Source organism: Stegodyphus dumicola, chromosome 1 (genome assembly GCF_044657685.1).
Source record: "Stegodyphus dumicola isolate Sdum_Otavi_A_Nest chromosome 1, ASM4465768v1".
Taxonomy (NCBI): domain Eukaryota; kingdom Metazoa; phylum Arthropoda; class Arachnida; order Araneae; family Eresidae; genus Stegodyphus; species Stegodyphus dumicola.
Genome location: NC_140768.1, coordinates 276,239,015 through 276,259,079, shown reverse-complemented (window position 1 = coordinate 276,259,079; position 20,065 = coordinate 276,239,015). Strand labels below are relative to the sequence as shown.

General features: G+C 33.3%; 1 protein-coding gene across 5 annotated transcripts in view; it reads right to left on the bottom strand.

Moving 5' to 3' along the window:
- LOC118190902 (sulfotransferase 1B1-like) overlaps positions 1-20,065 on the bottom strand; it is a 246,669-nt gene that overhangs the window by 56,228 nt on the left and 170,376 nt on the right. The gene's annotated exons all lie outside the window — the stretch shown is intronic.

The following is a 20,065-nucleotide window of genomic DNA, read 5'->3' as shown; positions in this document are numbered from 1 at the left end:
ATAGTTGAAAGTTCTTACACAACCCGCAAAAAACATTTAATTTTATTTTAGCCCTCGATTTATAATTCTGAGATTTCTTCAGATATTACAGCTTTCACTTCGCTCAAATTAGACCTAGGAGAACAATATAAGCTTTTCTAAACACAGCAGAATAAGATTTATCTTCTATGACAAAAGGGAAAATGTGGGACGTTTTGGTCCGATGCTACTCTCAAAGATTACCGCGCTAGAAAGTGGACCGTCTCTCAGGTGAGAGAGATATCCTGGTGGGACTCGCTGAAGGAAGAGCTACGGGGAGCTCGCGACTTCGGTGAACTTCTATGGGTCTTTCCGAGAATCGAATTGCACCCCAAACTTCCCCAAAAGGGGACGTACCTTCAAATCATAACATTATATTGCTTATTACGTGTAAAAGGCATTTTTTTTTTGTAATTTTAATTACTGTGATTGCTTAAAATGAATGCCCACTGAATGATTAGTTCTAAGTCAGCCATTTAGAAGTATGATGTACTGTTTATTAAGAATAATTCTACATTTTTCAGTGGCAGTGCCATTGGGTATGACCCAGAAAATTCATGGCACGTTTAAATGCATATGTACACCATTAAAAAAGCATTAAAAACCTTGTCCCACTACCCTAAGAAATTAAGAAAAAAATAACAGTTCATTAACAGTACTATATAACTCAGAACACATTGCAAAATAATGAAAATTTAGTGATATATAAAAAATAAATTGGTAGTGAAAGAATTAAATGGCATTGAATAATACATATTTCCATTATGAAGCAGCACGGCTCATAAACTTTCTTTCGAGGAGGGCCATCACAATTCTGAAGATTGGAGGTTGCCAACACAAGCCTTGAAAGTGATGATGACAGATGACTTCAGGTAAAATATCTGTCTCTTGCAGTTCACGGCAGTAAATGTTTTAGGAATGAAGTAAATAAAAAATAAGTGATAAAGAAGAAAAACTCTTCCAGCTTCTGAGGAAAATTATCCATGCATTTTTGTGCGATTACGGAAGAGATTTCATTTCTTTAATCTTGATGTCAACTGAGGTTTAAACAAATGCAGCTCAGAAAATGCAGCTCAGAAACTTAAGATAGACTGATAAAAGACAATGAATTTCTGGATTGAAAGAGGCAACCAAACTGACATCAGAATATTTGAGTTATAGTTAATGGAAATACTAGAATGAGAAGATAAAGTTAATGGGAAAAAATCAATTGCAAAAAATAAAGCTCGGTAGAGAAATTTTTAATTTATTATCAAATCAGCAGTGAAAAACTAGTTACGCAAAATAATTTTTCTGAGACATAACTGTTGTTACTTGGTATAATTTATTTTATACGCAGAGCTACAATAGCCTTAAATAATGTTTCAGAAAAGGTTATTGTAATTCAGAAATACTACATCTGTTTAACGTTTAATATTTTGATTAGAAAACAAGGATATACGTTATCTGAGGATGAAAAAAATAGAAAAGAAGCACGTGTTTGTGCTGATGTAAAGAGAAGAATGGAGAAAGAAAGGGACTGGGTCTCTACATTAATATCTTCAAAATATAATTTAACTGAGTACGATTGCTTGAATCGAAATCCCTCTATTATTACTGAATGATGTATGACCTCAGAATTGCAGTTATTAAGCCCGTCTATGTGAAAGCAATGGAGAAAATTATCATTTATGTCAATTCGATGGAAATGATTTTTAAGGTTTACAAAAGCTTCACGTCTGATCCATTTTCATACATCGCAGCTGCAGTACACTCGTAGTTTCTTTTATTATGGATAAAGGGAATGACTACTATACAGGATTCTCTGAAGCGTGAATACCAAATGGAAGATAAATTTGAAATAAAATTTGATTTAATTCATAAAGTATTTTACTTTTCATAGGAGATTTGCAATCATATATGCAAGTTTCACGCAAAGGATAAAAAAAATTTCATTTCCAAGTGCATTTAACATGAATAATGCTGGTAAAGAAACCAGACTCTAAGAAACTCTAAAAAAATAGTAAAAAGCTACAACGAAATTAGCAGTATTAAACAAAATTTAGTAACTTAATATGATGCTATAAATTAGAATACACGAAAATATACAATAAAATTGTTGCATCAAATGCGTTAGCTAAATAAATACAAAAAATACATAAGTAGTATATAAAATTTAAATATAATTAAACAAATTCAAATACTTACAAAAATTTACAGCATTACCGTTATCTACACTCATGTCCATAAATTAAGGATAATTCGGAGTCACGCGGAAATCGAACTCTAACAAAAATATATCACCTGTAAAATCACTACACACATCTTCAAGAATCATATGCAAATTTCAGGAAGTAACCAGATGACACCGATGGTACGTCACAATGACGAGAGTGATATATAAGGAATACAGGCAAAGAAGTAAAATTGTTCACAGGGGCTTTATAAGCATTTTAGTGCAATCCAATTGAAAGTATCAGACGAACATGGAATTGCCCAGAGTGTCATCTCCAGGCTTTGACAATGATTCCAAGATGATGGTAATGTGAGTAGACGTTACAGCACAGGTCGCCCCAGAGTTACAACGCCGAATGAGGACCGGTATTTGACAGTTACTGCCAAAAGAAACAGGCGGAGCACAGCCTCAGACCTGTTTCGTCAGCTCTCTTCAGCCACTGGTACGACAATTTCGAGGCAGACCGTGTACAGACGCTTAGGACAGATTGGTCTATATGCTCGTAGACATGCCAGATGCGTTCCACTTACTGCAACTCACTGTCGCCTTCGGTTAACCTGGAGTAGAGAGCATGCATTGTGGACACCGCTACAGTGGGCTTGTGTGATGTTTTCCGACGAGTCCAGGTTTAGCTTGCAGTCTGATTCTCGCCGGACTTTCATATGGAGAGCTCCAGGTATCCGTTACCACCAAGAAAACATCACTGAACGACACCGTTACGGTGGTGCAGGAGTGCTCGTTTGGGGTGGAATTATTCTGGGTTCCAGAATTAACCTGCATGTTCAAATTGGAACCATGACAAGCCAAATCTATCGGGACGTCATTCTGGAACAACATGTACCTTTGATTCGGGGCGCCATTGGCGCACAATTTGTGTTTATGTATGACAACGCCCGTCCTCATCGTGCAAACATCGTAAGCGAATGCCTCCAATCGGAGGATATCACCCGTATGCAATGGCCAGCATTCTCACCAGACTTGAATCCAGTAGAGCACGTGTGGGACTTGCTTGGCCGACGAGTTGTAGCCCGTCAACCTCCTCCTACATGTCTACCGGAACTTCGGAGAGCATTGCTTTTTGAGTGGTGTAATATCCCCCAAGATCAGATCGATAATTTGATACTCAGCATGCCTAGGCGTTGTACGGACTGTATTGCATCGTCTGGGAGACATACAATGTATTAACAATCATACCAACCATGTAATATTGTTTTTTTGTAAATAGGTTTTTCTTGTAATTTGCTCCAGGGAGAAAAAATTGCTAATTTTTTTAATAATATCAAACATATAGCATCTTTTTTTGCTCTTTACCTTTTGTTTAATAAATAAGCTTTACAAATAAGTCAAATTTGTTTTTCTTCTAAGTCTTCCTTTGCCTGATTTTGCATTATCCTTAATTTATGGACATGAGTGTAATTTAGTGGCCAAGTAGTTAAGCATACTAGTAGTTCAGCCTGGCTTCAAGCCTAGGTGAACGAGTTGGCTGAACAAGTGTTTTTATGGTTATTCTCATATGAATATGAGCCACTTTTCTTTAGAAAGTCCTTCCCCATGTGGATTGTCGCATTCAAATAGCCTATTCGTTAACTGATATCTGTATGTTCTAACGACTGTAAAGATCAGCTTACTGAGCGAGGAATTATGTAAGATTACAAGACTTTGATCCCTTATAATTATTAGAATTTAATTCAATAGATTAAAACGTGTTATTTACTGAAAAGGTCAATACTAAAATTTGTTCTATCTAGTGATAATTTCAGCTTTCACAGATACTGCAGAAAGATCTCGGATAATCCTAAACGATTTTACGCAAAGAAAACATCTGTTATAGAAAGGAAGAGAAGATTAGTAATGGTAAAAAAAAGATTATTTCAAAACTTCTCTCTAGTGACGTGATACTTAAAATCGTTGATATGACGTGAAAATAACGTCATGCGATGCCGAAATGACGTCATACTTTATTTGAATGGGAAGCATCTTTACGCTCGAATGACGATTTTGTAAGCGATCTCCCATCCCATATATTTACACAATTACATCCTATTTTTATTAATGTTATATATTTTATTTCAACATTACTAATGTTCTATACTCTGTTTTAAGACTGTTGAATCGAAAAGTCACTTAAAGACTGTAAGGATTTGCATTATACCACAAGTAATAAATACTTTTATTAAATATTACAGCTTTAATTCAATTAGCACTACCATTATATTGCGCTGTAATAATTTACAGAGTTACGTCATGTTAATTAGAAAATACAGAAATCTATACGCTTACATATGATTGTTTAAAAAAATTTTTAACTATGCCTTTAAACGATATAAAATATAGAAGAAACGCACCCCACATCAATATTATTTCGCTAATTTTGTTTGCTTATTCATAACTCCTCTATTGTTTTTATTTATTGTGTTTTTATGTGATATTTTCATTGTACGTCGTTTTTAATCGAATTTGTGTCCACTTATTTTGTTTATAAATGTTAATATCATGAATTAAGTTGTTGATCTCGTAATTCTGGTAAGATCAACGTTTGAATTCTAAAGACAGCCAATGAGAACTTGAGGTATGGGCAGAAGGTATATTCAAAGAAGTTGACGACAATTCTGTGACACCGTCTTTGTGACATATGACGATTTCTTGCCGACTTGACGACATTCCGAGAATTTCCAGAAGGCATAATTTTGATATTCTAGGCGCAATCTTATTAAAGTTTCCAAAACTGCTTGGGCAGCTCTGTATAAATCGCCCATGTTCAAAATGTCACTCAGTTCAACAATTCAATCGAAAGTTCTGCGACTACTGAGCTCCTGCTCGGTGATTGGCTAACTATTGCTCTGTAAGTTATTTCGGAGGTCTGCGATTTTCCTCGTGTGTTAAGCAGAATCTCCCTTACCTATGGTTTCCCCCTTAAGCTATTTATAAGTATTTACCTTATTGTATGAGCTGTTTTCTATTTCAATAAAGTATCAGTTTCTTCTATCACGGATGTACTTACCAACCTGTACAGTGCAACATAATAATAGTCTCTAAAAATTTTATTGGTGAAGATGATAAGACTTTACAAAGTATTAAAATATTGCGCTGTACAGCCCCTATAGTTACTGTTATAAGTACTATAGACCCTAGAAAATCTTACCGGCATTAATGGATATATGATTAGATACCTTGGTTCTTATGGTAAACAAATACTCTTAGATTAATTTAATCTCTCTTGGAGTTAATGGCCGTTTGCCTTAATGAAATAGAGCCTTAATAATTCGTTTTAAAAAGCCAGATAAAAGAGCCAATCCTGATATAAGCTTATAGCGTTAACGTGTATCCCATGTAAAATTATAGAAAGACTGATCTTGGCTAGACTTATTTTTTATTTGGATCCGAGTAACTTTGTACCCAAGAAACAATGTGATTTTGAAAGATCACACAGTACCATCATAAATTATTTACTTCTGTTAGAATGTATAAGATGCTGAAAAACCTAAATCCAATTAATCACACAACTGCTAAATTTTAAGGCTTCCTCAAAGGATAAGGGCCTTTCGCAAAAGAAAGAGAAACAATCGAATAATTAAATTTTAATAATAATTTAGAATGATTTTGAATAATTTAGAGAAACAATCGAATAATTAAATTTTTAATGGGTTTCATATAAAGGACAGAGCTTTTAAGTTTCGGAATTCTTGAAGGATAGGCAACGGTAAAATACAGCCATTCATTATCTGATAATTTTGGTCTGAAAAACGGTGTACCGTTTTTCAGACTATTCTGAGTCCATCACTCTTTTCATTATATATATATGTTACCGTGAAAGACCGAAATTGGAGAATGTCGACTTTCACTGGAGAATGTCAACATTCACCAAATACGTCGGTGAAAGATCAACTATTGCATTACATTCTTGTACATTCGGACCCTCACCGGTGTATATCGACAATCACAGATATGCTCTGGTGTAGGTCGAAAAGAGAGGAGTATATGTACACGCTGCCATTCCAAAAGGAAGTGTTCCACAAATAAATGCAGTTGTAAAAGCAAGGGCCTCTTGTGCAATTCAAAGTGTCATAATAGTTTAAGTTGTTGCAATAAATAAGATTTGAATCACATAATTTGGTAAGTTTATAACTTCTATTATTTTCCTTTCTCATTTTGAATGTACTGTGTGTTTTAAGTTCTTATATTCTTAAGTTCTTATTCTGAGTCTCAAGTGCGTTTTTTCGGCAATGAATTACGGAGAAGGAAATATAATATTCTTATATGTTCAACATTCACCATTAGTACATGGTGAATGTCGACATTCACCGGTGTAAGTCAGAAATAAGAGTATTTGGAAAATATTTCGGACCAAGCGACTATGTGAATGTTGACATTCACCGGTGAAAGTCGACATTCTCCAGATTTCGGTGTTTCACCGTAACATATATATATTTTGGTTGGAGGTATTTTTGAGGTTGTTATTGTATTCTGGCACTCTGATATTAAGGTAATCGGGTCTAACATTAATCTTACTCTTGCTGAAGTGGGGAAATTTGCTATAGAAACTGGGTTTTAATACTTCGAAATCAGTGGCTAACTTTTAGACCACAAATAGACATCTTTATAATTACCAGCCTGCAGTTTTTGTCAAAGTACAACTTTAAAACATAAAAAAATACCGAATACATGGAATATGATATATCAAGAGATTCTTTACAATATACACACTAATGCTTTGGTCTGTAACAAATGTCGAAATGTACAAGCGGTCTGAAAGATGCTCAAATGCAAATCTGGTCGGAACTGAAAAGCTGATGCAGTTACCTACACGTCATTATTTCGGCCGTCCTTGAATATAGGTTTCCTGTTTATTTTTGTGCTTCAGATGCTTACTTTAGAAAGCTTAAAAGAATTCCCTTAAGAAGAGGGTTATGCAGTAACTAGAGTCATTTCGAGCATTGACCATAGTTGCTCCAAAAATATTGCCCTCCAAGAAAGTGATCCTCCTTTGCTTTTAGAGAAAATTTTGACTTAGTCGAATTCTATATTTTAATGGTTAAGAATATAGAATTGCTGCTTTTATACGGATCTATACTAACACAAAAAGATTAAAAAGACATAGTCCTTTTCCAAGGCGAAACACTTGGATTTGATTTCTCATAAAGTTGAACTTTACTCTTTAAGGCTTCATTTTAATTTTTCTACGGCATTTCAAAACGTTCCCTTCTACACTAAATACACACACTTCTACTGAAACTCACGACTAAAGTTAACAAGCAATTCCGAGTTCTAGAACTTTAGAAACAGTTAGCGAACGTGACTTTAGATTACACTCCTCTGATGTAATCCACGGTTAAACAGTGCTACGAACGGTTAAACACTGCTAAATACTGGTAGTTCGTCCCAGTTTCAAACTCAGGCCAGCGGGTTTCCCAATATACAGTAACTTGAATACAAGCTAACTTACCTTACGAGCTAACAGTCTTCCACAGAAATATCTTTTCGTCTAAGGCAGATAGCCCTTATATTCTTTACCATACTCAGATAACCAAACTAAAAGTTACACTGACTGCAGAAGAAATTATTGTGGCTTTTGTAGCAGCGACGCGCAGGTCAAGATTTATGATGACTCGATCAATTTAAAGATTGAAAGTGCTGGCTAATGCTTGGTTTTCAGATCAGAACTCTAGAGGGTGGATTGACTTTTATCGACTTTGAAAAAGGACTAGACTTCAGTCTACCACTCAAATTATGCCTAAATACCAAATTTTGTAAATTTTGGTGAGAAATTTAAGGAGTAATTTAAGAATTTAGCTTTTTTTTTTTTTTTTTTTTTAAAGAAAAAGAAAAGAAAACGTTTTGCGAAAAACAATTCGCATGGTGAACTTCTTTGTTTATAGAAACCTGATTCACGACATAGTATCAATTTCGAATAATTCTTTGATATTCACTTTGAGTTTTCGAATTCCTTGTTCCGAAAACCATTCTATCAAAAATTTAGATTTACTGAAGTTCAAGTAAGCAAGTTTTAGTATGATAATTAAATAATCAGAGTGCATTAAAAAGAAATAGAAACTCTGGAAAGCGTACAATAATGCAACATTCTAAGCGTACACTAATGCAACATTCTGTCTTAATGAAAATGCGATAGGAATTAAAGATAAGGCTTGAAGAGATCTGTTTCTGGCCACTGCTCTAAGAATAGATGTCGCATTCCATTTATCTCTTCCATGTCACTTTGAGAGGCAACTTCAGTTTTGGGAAGCGAAGATATTCGTAAGGAGACAAATCTAGAGAATATGGGGGATGATTGACAATATAAACTTATTTTCAGGCAGAAGCAGTTCTACGAAGTGGTTACTGACCAGTGAGAGGATACATTATTATGCAATACTACGTATCTGGAATAACGGTTTCTGACTGAATAACGTTAAGATTAAAAATCTTTTGCATTATTCTCTGCTGTTTAAATCAATTGCTCAGAGAAATCCTTAAAACTGCGAAATTGTTTTGACTGCTTGTTAGATAAACTTAATCTAAGAATTTAACAACTGTTTAATCTTCCCACAGTACAGGGGAATTATCGTCTTTAACGTACATTCCAAGAACACTAAGAAAATACAAATGTCACTGAACATTTATTTGCACTATGACTTGGCAGGTTACAAAGTAACGAGTTAAAAACACTTAAATTAGGCTTTTGTGCATGAGAATATGATAATTTTTTGTATCTAGCAAAGAAAGATATGCCGCTGTTTTAAACTGCATGCAATATATGAATATATATTCAGATTTAAACATTTATTCTACAGTTTCAGGAACGGACACCAATATTAAAAATGTTACATATTTCGGAATTTCTACCGTTGTCTACTTTTGTGCATAATGTTTTGAGATAGCAATAGTAATTTAGTATTTATTTTAAATTTTATTTTATTTATACTCTATAGCTCCTAAATTAATTACATATTGAGACAAGTTTAATTCATTTATCATTAATCGATATAATTTCAGTTCATAAAGCACTAAAATTTTATTGAATTAGTATAATTTTGGTACAGTAAATTTTGCATTTAAAAAACAGAATCATTTTAATTAAACACTTTTTTTTACTTTAAATTTTACCATCGAATCAACTTTTCCTGTTTTAGAAATTTCTATTAAAAGGATGGTAAAGTAAAAATGGCAGCCGATAAAATGGCAAAGGTAGAAATTTATTTATACAAACATAAAAAAAAAGAAAGAATATATTAAAAATTTGCTTAATATTCTTAAAAAAATCCTTTACGTATATTATTAATATATTGGGTTGAAACAAAAGTAATGGCCGTTTATGTTTTATTTAAAATTACGCTGTAAAAATAAAATGTATTGGCATAATGTTTTATGTTATTCGAAAGAGAATCTTTCCCTCTACAAGATGGTGTATTTGAGTTTTTTGCCCAAGCTAATTTTTGTTATTTTTCGGATCATTAAAATGGAGTGTCAAGTCGACAAAAATAAGCATTTTCGACGCCGCCTTCTTTTTGAGTTTAATCGAGGCGCAATGCTGCAGAAGTTGCCCGAGAGATTTGTGAAGTGTATGGAGAAGGTGTAATGCTTGAACGAACTGCAAGAAATTGTTTTGCCAAATTCAAAAATGGAAATTTCGACCTCGACGACGCTGCTCATTCCGAACAACCAAATAAATGAGTTTGATGAACAGCGTTTGAATCAACTTCTACACGAAGACACGCGTCAAACCACTCGAGATTAGCCGAACGAATGGGTTGTAGCCAATTGATTATAGTTCGACATCTTGGGTCTATGGGGAAAGTCCGAAAACTCGGATATTATTGACTAATTTATTGTGTTTTGTTTTGTTAAAATAAAAATTTTTTAATTAAAAAAGCGGCAATTACTTATCTTTCAACCCAATACATTTATTACGCATCATTTGTAAAAATGAAAATGAATTCCATATGAATAATTCTCAATACAAATTTATTTGAAAAATTTAAGTTTAAAAATATTTGCGGCAATTCATTGAAGATTATAAAAAAGTGCCTAAACCACATTTAGCATTATTATTGCTTATAAAAAAAGACACCAAATTACATAACTAGCCAGTATATAAATTCACATTCATCTTTTGATATTTCGAATAAAAATTTTACTTTTTCTAGATATGCCTATGCACTTTATGATGATGTTAAAAATTTAGTAGGTTATAGTTAAAATTGTTTAAAATTTTCTTAAACATATTTAAAAAGTATAAATTTTTAATATAAATCAGGGAAAATATGTGAATTTTATTTGGATTGAACCTAAACTCCGAATTATGAATTAAGATATAAAGTAAGTATAGTTGAAAAAGACATACTATTAAATACATACCAAATTACAATTAACACCGCAGACTTAAAAAAAAAAAAAAAAAGTCGGCATGCCATATCAGGAAATGTCCGATTTTGAGTTAAAATACGTATGCTAGAAAAACGCTATTATATAAATCTTAAGTGTGTCCTTTCTCTCGCTTTCATGATATGGAAAACGCTAGTTGAATTTCGCTTTTATTTGGCTAAATAAAAGATTTTTTTTTGTTTTTGACCTCGTTGTAGTGGACTGATCTTACGTATTGCTCTGAGGTATGACGAGATTGCTAATACCTTGACTACGGTTGTTTCGGTTAAAAAAGGACTTGATGATTCCTTCCTTACACACAAGAGCTATTTCACCTCTGAAGAGCACTGAAGACAACAGATTGTGTACTACTTCTTCCAGCCATTCTTGATATTTTAGAAAAAGCTCAAGAGGAGATTTGCTGTTCAAGGGCAATTAACCAACAAACATCTCTCTCTCGCTTTGCCAGCGGGCATATTAAAAGCTTTATTCTGGAGCAAGGTCACAAGGTTTTCCGATCGTGTAATAAGTGCAAAGCTGAACAAGCCATTCTTTCACATCTTCTTTCTTCTTTCAATTTTACCTTAATTGACGTTTAGCAAATTTCCCGGAATTTTAAAGAGTATAAAGACTTATGGTGTCTATCTAACCCTTCTAGATCTTCTAGGATTATAAACAACAACGTAAATATTATTGAGCTGTGCTTACACTAAATATGTTATAAGCTTAATATGGTATTTAGCACACATACCTTAGAATCTAACTTACTCGTAAGATTCAGTATCCGGTATATGTATATCAGAATAACTCTAATTCTTGATATCTTAATTCTAAAGAGCATGTTTATCGCAAAACAAATTCATACATTATCAGACTATTATCCAAACCTATGATAAATACGGTTCTACCTTGTTATTCACTATTTTCTAGGACTAATTTTCACTACTTGCTCTTACTAAAATGCCTTCATAACGATACCCCACTATGAATTGTAGAGGTCCGTATATTTAAGCAAGTTCGGCCACTCTTCGAAAAGATAGGAACCTTCAGAAGGGCGCTCGGCCATAAAAGTGCCTGCACCATTTCGACGATTATTTTCTAACTTGTTAAAAGCAGCCTTTATGAAGTGCGGGAACCTTTATACAAGGGTATATGTATTTAAGTAGCACTTTTGTTTGCTATTCTGATTAGCCAGGAAAATGTAAATTTCACTCGCATAATGATATCCTACATCATAAAGCTATAGGCACCTTTATGAATGTGACTTTTTGAAAGTTAGGAATTGATATTCATAAGGGCTTGGGCACCTTATGTCAAAGCATCTTTAGGAAGATTTCAGCTTAAGGACTGCAATAAAGGTGCCGAAACCTTTATGACGGGACATTGCTACGAAGTGGCCTCTCTTTCATTAAATATGTGTTAAAAATAGTTAGTTAAAAATAGTTAAAAATAATTAAAAATAGTTAAAATAGTTAAAAATAGTTAAGTTGTGAGCCTGAACGACTGAGAAAATATCTTGAGACTGAAAGGATATTATTAAGAATTAAAGAAATTTGTTACGAAACATACTAACTCAGCACCAGGAAAGCAATAGAAAATTCAAACAGTTTGACCGCCTCAACGCCTGTCTTCAGATAGTTAAGACGAGTTTCAGCATTATATATACTGAAATATCCATGACTTCGAAAAAACTAGTCCTTAAAACCTTTGAAATCTTTTTTTTTTTTTTTTTTTTTATTTTTTTAAATTTTATTTGCGTTTGTGAATGTTTTTGGTAAAGTCGCTAAATTTGGCTTTTTTTGTACGTCTTCATTTTGTTTCAATCCAAATTCTGGTTCGTTGAACTTTGGAAATATACCTTTCTGTAGAAAAAATTCTTTAACACCAAAAACGTTTTTTTTTTTTTTACAGTAATTAGATTTTACATTAAATAAAAAAAAATGGCGGATATACTACAAAAATGAAGAGCTAGTATATAAGCATCCCTTGATTATTCCGGCCCACCAGCGGCCGAGTGGTAAAGTCGCTGAACACTGGTAGTTCGGTCCGAGGTTCGAATCCCGCGAACGGGCTGGCTGCATGGCTGTTTTCGTGGTTTTCCCCATGTGTAACGTGTATACGAGCCAGCTTCACTTAGAAAGTCCTCCACGAAGGCATCCCTCCTCTTAGGCAGATAGCCCTCGAGGCTTTGCCATAATACACACACACACACACACCCTTGATTATTCCCAAATGCAACACAAATAACTTACATCAGGAAACATTTAAGCAGTTCTCAACTAGTTTTCAAAGAAAGGCAGAGTGAATAAATCCAAATATTAAGTATAACAATATCGTCCCTAAAATATTAAATTGAGCTTTAGTTTAAACAAGCTAAAGAAATTTGTTAAACAGGTAAAATTTCAAAACTTAGCAAAGGTTTGAAGAAATATAATCTTAGTATCTTTTCCACATTCAAGTAAATTAAAGTGAGAATCCATTTTCAGTTTTAAATAGTAGAAAATATTCTTGAATATTCTATACTTAATTAATATCAAATGTTAAATAATAATAGGCTGGGATTATTCTGGAATTTGAAAGAGCGCCTTCCTGCTGATCAAGATCAGATAAACTTCTGCTTAATGGTGGAACCCAAACTCGTCAATTTAGGTGGAGGTTTGTTTCGTAAACCTCTTACCGCTCCTCAGTGGCCTAATGGATCGCTAGGAATTTAAACCCGGTCTGAATCCCAAAGGATGGAATGGATATATGGAAATTCTCATGTTTCCAACAAGTGCAAATGGAATCTGAACAACATTTTCTTAAAAAGTCCTTCACGAAGACACTCTTTTTTAGGCAGAGAGCTTTCGCTTTGACATAATCGATTAAATAAACAAGCTTTTTACCCTTGAGAAATTCTTGTAATAATAACATTGTTTATGGGCTGCCATATATAAAAACTATTATGCATTAACATTAACAGCTTTCTTTCTGTTCCATAAAACTTATAATTTGTGAGGGTTACTTTAAACAGAAATCCTGTTTTCTTCAAGCAAATATAAAGCAGAAAAAACTGAAACCATACGGTCCTTTTGACTCAAATGGAAGCTCTCATTTACACATAAAATTCCCAGTATATTTGTAACGTCCCCTACTCACACGCAAAAACTATGTGGTGTATAACCCATAACGGTTTTTAAGCCGAATGAAAACATATTGTTGCGTTCTACGGGTTCGTGGATCTGGAGTTACTGATGACAACACTTGATGAAGAATCAAAACACTATTTGTTTCGACAGTTCCAAGACGCGTTACTACGACAAACACACTGAAACAATCACAACATAACCTTCAGGCTATCAGGCTATAACGGCGAACAATTTTAGCTCCGTGCACTATTGAGACTATTTGACTACGGTAGCGCACGGCAATGCTTTTACACCACTTCTGTAAGTTTCCATGAAGAGTCTCAACACAATAAAGACGCCTTTTCCCACAAAACTACTGTTTGCTCGTTCTTAAATCTGCCGAGAAAGTTTCTAATTAATGCTCTGTTTTGTTTTTATGCCTTGATTAACCAATGAAATTGTTTCCTTTATTATCAGTTTTATTTCATGCATGAATTGCCCATTTTGCGCACTTCTGCCAGGTGATAGTTACAGTTATATTTTCTGTTCCCTTCGCAGTTTAACCAGTTCTGCTGTTCTGACAAAAATCCCAAAACATTTTGCACAGAATTCTCATTTATAGATGCACAATATACTCTTGTAATTTTTCAAGTGCACGTAGATTGTATTCGTAAGTCAATATATGTTTCTTTACCTTAAGTCGTAACTGTTACAAGTTCATGGAGCTTTCCTATCATTTCATATCCTTAAGGCATATTCAGGAAGAACTTTAAATGGTTAAGTCCATAAATTTAGCACTGAATACTTTCAAGTTCATCCACAAATTTACCACTGAATCCTTTCAATCGATTCATGTCAGTATTCTAAAAGTATGGTATTTGATAGTTTCAATTAAATTAAACAACAGTGAAAAAATTTGTTAATTTCAAGTTATTCAAATCTCACAGTTCAAAATATTGTAAGAATTTTATGTTTAAAAAAAGGGTGAGAGAGAGAGAGAAAAAAAAAGAAGGAAATTTAGTTGATTTCTACAATTGAAAATAAAAATTTTGAATAGTTTGGTTTATTTCATTACTGCAAAACGCAGGAGGTACTATCTGCCTAATGAGAGGGGTGGTTTCTTGGAGGACTTTCTAAGGAAAACTAGCTATTATATACATTACAAATGGGGTAAAATCACGGAAATACCATGCAGCTAGCCCGTTCGTCGGGATTCGAATCCCGGATCGAACTACCAATACACATCGACTTTATATCACTCGGCGCTGGTGGGCCTAAAATTTTTTTAAACAGAAGCAGTAAGTGGTAGTGAACACTAAAATACGAATGATTTAGATTTATCATGCTAAGTTAAATCTTTGAGATTTAAATAAAATACCTATGTTTACAAAAAGAATTGGCTATCTTTTATCTCTTAAACTCAAACATTTCAGAAAATGTTCTGCATAAATCTCCTTTTGTCAATCAAGTACCGAAAAATGATATTTTATAAGCATCAAGTCACGCTTTCTGTTTTTCAAAATCAAAGAAGAAGTGTTTACACAATGTTTTGCCTTTTAGATAATCATTTCATCTATGCGAAAGGAATACCACATTGAAGTTTAGTCATGCATAGTAATAAAAAAACACAAGGACAATCTTATACGTATTGCGAATTCGTTTGTCAGTGAACACACAAGTGCGTGAGTTCGCTCAATTTCAGAAAGACAGCTATTTGATTCCAACAAATGCTGTTATTTGCTAGCGGAAGGGTTTTGTTGAGCACGGAATTTTCTCATCAGGTGCAGTTCCTCAGTAATACATTTGTTCATTTTGTTCGAAATGTAGCTTGGTTTTAGTACGAATTAAAAGTTTGTTTACATAAATCTCACAAGTGAAAAAGTTAAAGGGTGAACCTTCAATGGTCCTTAATATAGTACTTGAACTTACGCCGATTTGACTTTTTATGATCTGTTTATTTTACGCATAAATTGAAGATATTCTACCGTTAAAACAAAAGTAGGTTAAAATATTCTGTTGTTATTACTCTTCATTTTTCATATTATTCATGACAATCATTTTAAAAGCTATAGCGGTATAGAAAGAGAATTGTTTAGTTTGACTTAACTCGATATCTATCAAACTTTCCAGGTTTTATGCATCTGCAGAATATAAGATTGAATGATTTTCAACATACACCAATAAAGCTGCGGAACTTTAACTACTGGCAATGATTACTAACACATCCTTGCTCGTATAGTATGTCAAGGCAATTCCCAGGTGAAGAATTTCCCAGGCATTGGTATTTCGTAAGGAAATCTTTATGAGGAAACACTTAAATTTATATCTTTTCATCCGATCAAAATGCATTGACACCGCATACTATGTGGCTATTCAACAAACATTAGTCCAAAAGAAATTCTACGCTTATTCTAATTTCGTCATCCGCTGTTATACACTCACAGCAACTGAGGAACATGAAGGAATAAAGATTACTTCTGCAGTATAACTACTGTAAATCAGTTTAATGCAATGAAAATATACTGAAATGCCTAAAAATGGCCGAACGGGCTGAATATTGGTAAGTTCAGTTTGAGTACGGATCACGATTTTTGTAGCCTATGCAATGAATCTCACGCATAACATGAAAACGAGCCAGGTCCTCACTAATGGCCGTTTGATTAAGACCGCTGAATAATGGGATTCGATTCTAGGCAAAAACGTCTGGCTGCGTAATTGTTTTTCATGATTTTCTGCATGCGCAATATGAAATATGAACCAATTTTCCTTAGAAGGTCCTTCCCAAAGGCATTCCTCCTCTTAGGTAGATAGCCCGTGTGTGCTTTGCCATATTCTAGAAACCATAACCAGCCAGTTTCCATTATGAAATCCTCCAAGAGATTCCTCACCTTAGGCACGTAACCCTAACGTGCTGTATGTCATCAAAGATTATAATGCTAATACTTAGCAGGAAATTCAACTGAAGGCGAATAAACTGTTGAACGAATATCAGTTAAAGGCATCCATGAGCTTTATGAACAGATAGAGATATACTGCATTACGTTTAGAGATTTACATGAAGAAAGCTAATCGGCATGAAGCCTCCGATTAGCTTTCTACGTGTAACTCATGACATTCTTAAAGATTTTAATGTTTATCAATTTAGTCTGAAAACTTGACATGCTCTATGTAATAATGATTATTAAGATGTTAATGAATAACGTAATAAAACACTTAAATTTCTGATTCGACTTTCGATACGATTTTAGAATAATTTTAAAACATAAGTTCCAGTCATAAGCAGCTAATAATTATAATATTATAAATGAGTAAGTGAGTGCGCCGCTGAGATGGCTTCCGATCACGGGGGTGAACCAAATGGAATTGAATACCGACCCAGCAGGGAAATCTACTGTATGTCAAAACTGGACAAATCAATAATAATAATCTGGTAATATATAAATGATCCCAAAATTTTGAACAGCATTATTACTATGGGCGAATTCTATAGTACAAACATTACGTTGCAAGACAAATTGTGTGAAGATGCCTATTACCATAGTACATCCGTACTAGTGATTCTACAAACTTCATTGCAAGGTATGAGTAAAATCAGCTAACTTCCTAAATCAATAGAATACTACAGGGACATGAAGCAAAATAATACAGTATGGTACAAATGAAGATGCGAATAGAACGTAATAAACATACTATAAATGCATGAAACATATACATAAATGCAATATACATAAATGCAATATAAGTACATAAATGCAATATATTATTGTGATCTACAATTGAAACCAATTCGTTAAGAACCAATACTTAACAACATATTTGCATATATTATGTACCACACATTGTAATGCTTACTATTCTAATGCAAAGTTTTCTTGTACAGAAAAGAACTAACTATTACTAAATAATGCTAATTACATTGAACGTAAGCACCCTATTATTTCGTCCCAAGCGAGCATACCTCAACTTGTTTACTCAACTCGCTTAGGTCTTCATCAGTTTACCGATTGGTTCATCATAATCAGAGACATGGAATGGACTTCTTGAGGAAAATTTTAAGCAATCTCATAATTTCCGACTTTTAGAGTTTTAAGTGGTCATTGCGATAGCCAGATTTAAGAGCCATAGATACTTTTTTTACGGCTCTTAAAAGGAAATGTGTGTGCAAATATTGAAATAAACCACGAACTACATAGCAACATAAAGCCAATATTCGACATTACTGTGGAATTTGTAGGATCAAATTCCACAGTAATAGAACACAGTAAATCGAGGCCAACAATAATCGTTATTTGTTAGATATTAATTTTAAAATCGAAGGTAAATTTATTTCCATAAATTGTATTTAATGTTAAGAACGTCAAAAAGTAAATAATTATGTCAGAAATGTTTTTATTCTTTATTTAAATGATAACGTTACTATGCGCCACTCGATATTCTGAAAATCTCACTCGCCACTTAAAGGGAGAAAGTGATTAGTTAAATAATTAAAGACTTTTGAATAGTTTTCAATAGACGAGGTAGTTGTTTTCTGCGGGACTGCTTGAAGGTTGAAATGCTAATGGCATTCGAATGGAACAACATTCCTCTTGACTAAGCGCTTCAGGATTTTCTGAATAGCGTGCTCTTCTATCTATGTGCTTCAACCACATTATCACTGAGTAAATATAATTTGATTTAACTTTACAACGGCAGACTATGTTGAGAGCAAGCGGTAGTTGCAATTTTATTCAGCTGCACTTGTCTTGTTTGCATCATATATTTATTGCATTTCTTTAAAAAAATAAAAAATAAAATAAAAAAAAGTGATATTTAACTTCGCTTTTATATACTAGACAACCTTGAACCTGTATTTACTCGAATTTCAGTGTCTCGAAATTTTCAGTAAATCGAATAGAATGTTTCCGATCATGAAATGTGTTTAAAATTAATGTAAATTCCTCTCGATAAATCGAATTCCTTCAGTTCAAAAATCTGGCATGCCGAAATTTTGTCGAATGGCGCTGATGTTGTTTTTCATTAAAATTTTTTCTTTCCCGATAGACCGAAGTGAGGTAATATCTCCAGGACATGGACACCGTGTCATAGTTTTGGATTCAAGTACAAAGCAGATTTTGTGGAAACGTTTCATGATTTTATGGATCATTTTATGATTCCCATGAGCAATCCTACCAGCGGTGCTTTTGGGAGTACATAAAAAATACATTTTTAGAAACTTGTAATTTATTTTACAAGATACATTAGCTTCAGAATCAATGGAGTTGTTTAACAGTTTTTACTTTTTCATATTTTTAAAACATTTATTATGCTTTTAAGCAATCAAAAGTTTGTGTCTTTAAAATGTTATTTTGTTTAAATTATTTATGCTAATATTTTCATATAATAGTTATGCTGTTGAAAAAAAAAAAAAAAAAAGAAAGAAATATTATCGCATTAAAAGAAAATTTTAACTGTTATTATAATTTTCAAATAGAAATAAGCTCATTTTCTGTTATAAATGTCATGCTGTTTATTTTTTCTCCGAACCTGTTTTGGACATTTTAGTTTAACATCATCGATAAAATATTTATGATTTTAATCACATTTCCATGTTTGTTACGTGTCGAAGTAATTTTTACCATTAACGTGCGAGTTTACCTTTATATTATACTGTGTATGTTGAATATAGTAGAACAAACGAATACAGAATACACGCAAAGAGGTTGCTTTAAAGGAATGATGTTGTAGAGTCGTTAAGATTTTTGGAAGCAGACAAGATGAAAAATACGAAACCGCTTTCGCCGGGAATCGAACCACGGACCTCTGGAATACCGGCCCAGCGTGCTACCGTTACACCACGAAGGCACGCTAGGGAAGTGGGAGAAATACCTTATAATGTTTATTGATGTTTTAGAAAATATTCACTTTCTTAGGTGTTCTTCTACGCTAAATGGTCAGTCATCATATATTACTTTTCTTTGGATGTTTAGAATGTGCTTGTTAACGAAGTCTCAGATGTTTCCAAAGCGAAATTAAAAAAAAAAAAAAAATATTTATTCGAATTTTCGATTACTGGATTTTTCCTGGTTTCTTTTAATTTCTGTTTAATAAAGTTCAACAGTAGTTTTTATCTGTGAGTCTTAGCTATTGAATTCTGAGTAATATTTAGAGCTAGAACTTGTGAGTGCAATATTTAAAATTTGGTTTAAATTATATTCACTTTAACGTAATCGTTTAATATGGAATAATGAAACTTTAGTATATACTATTCTATAAAACTACATCATCGGTATATGATTTGCCTGTAAAGCTGACTTTCTTGATCGCCAGTTTCTAAGACTAAGTTAAGTTCATGCTCAGAAGCATCCACAAAGGTAGATTTGATGTCACT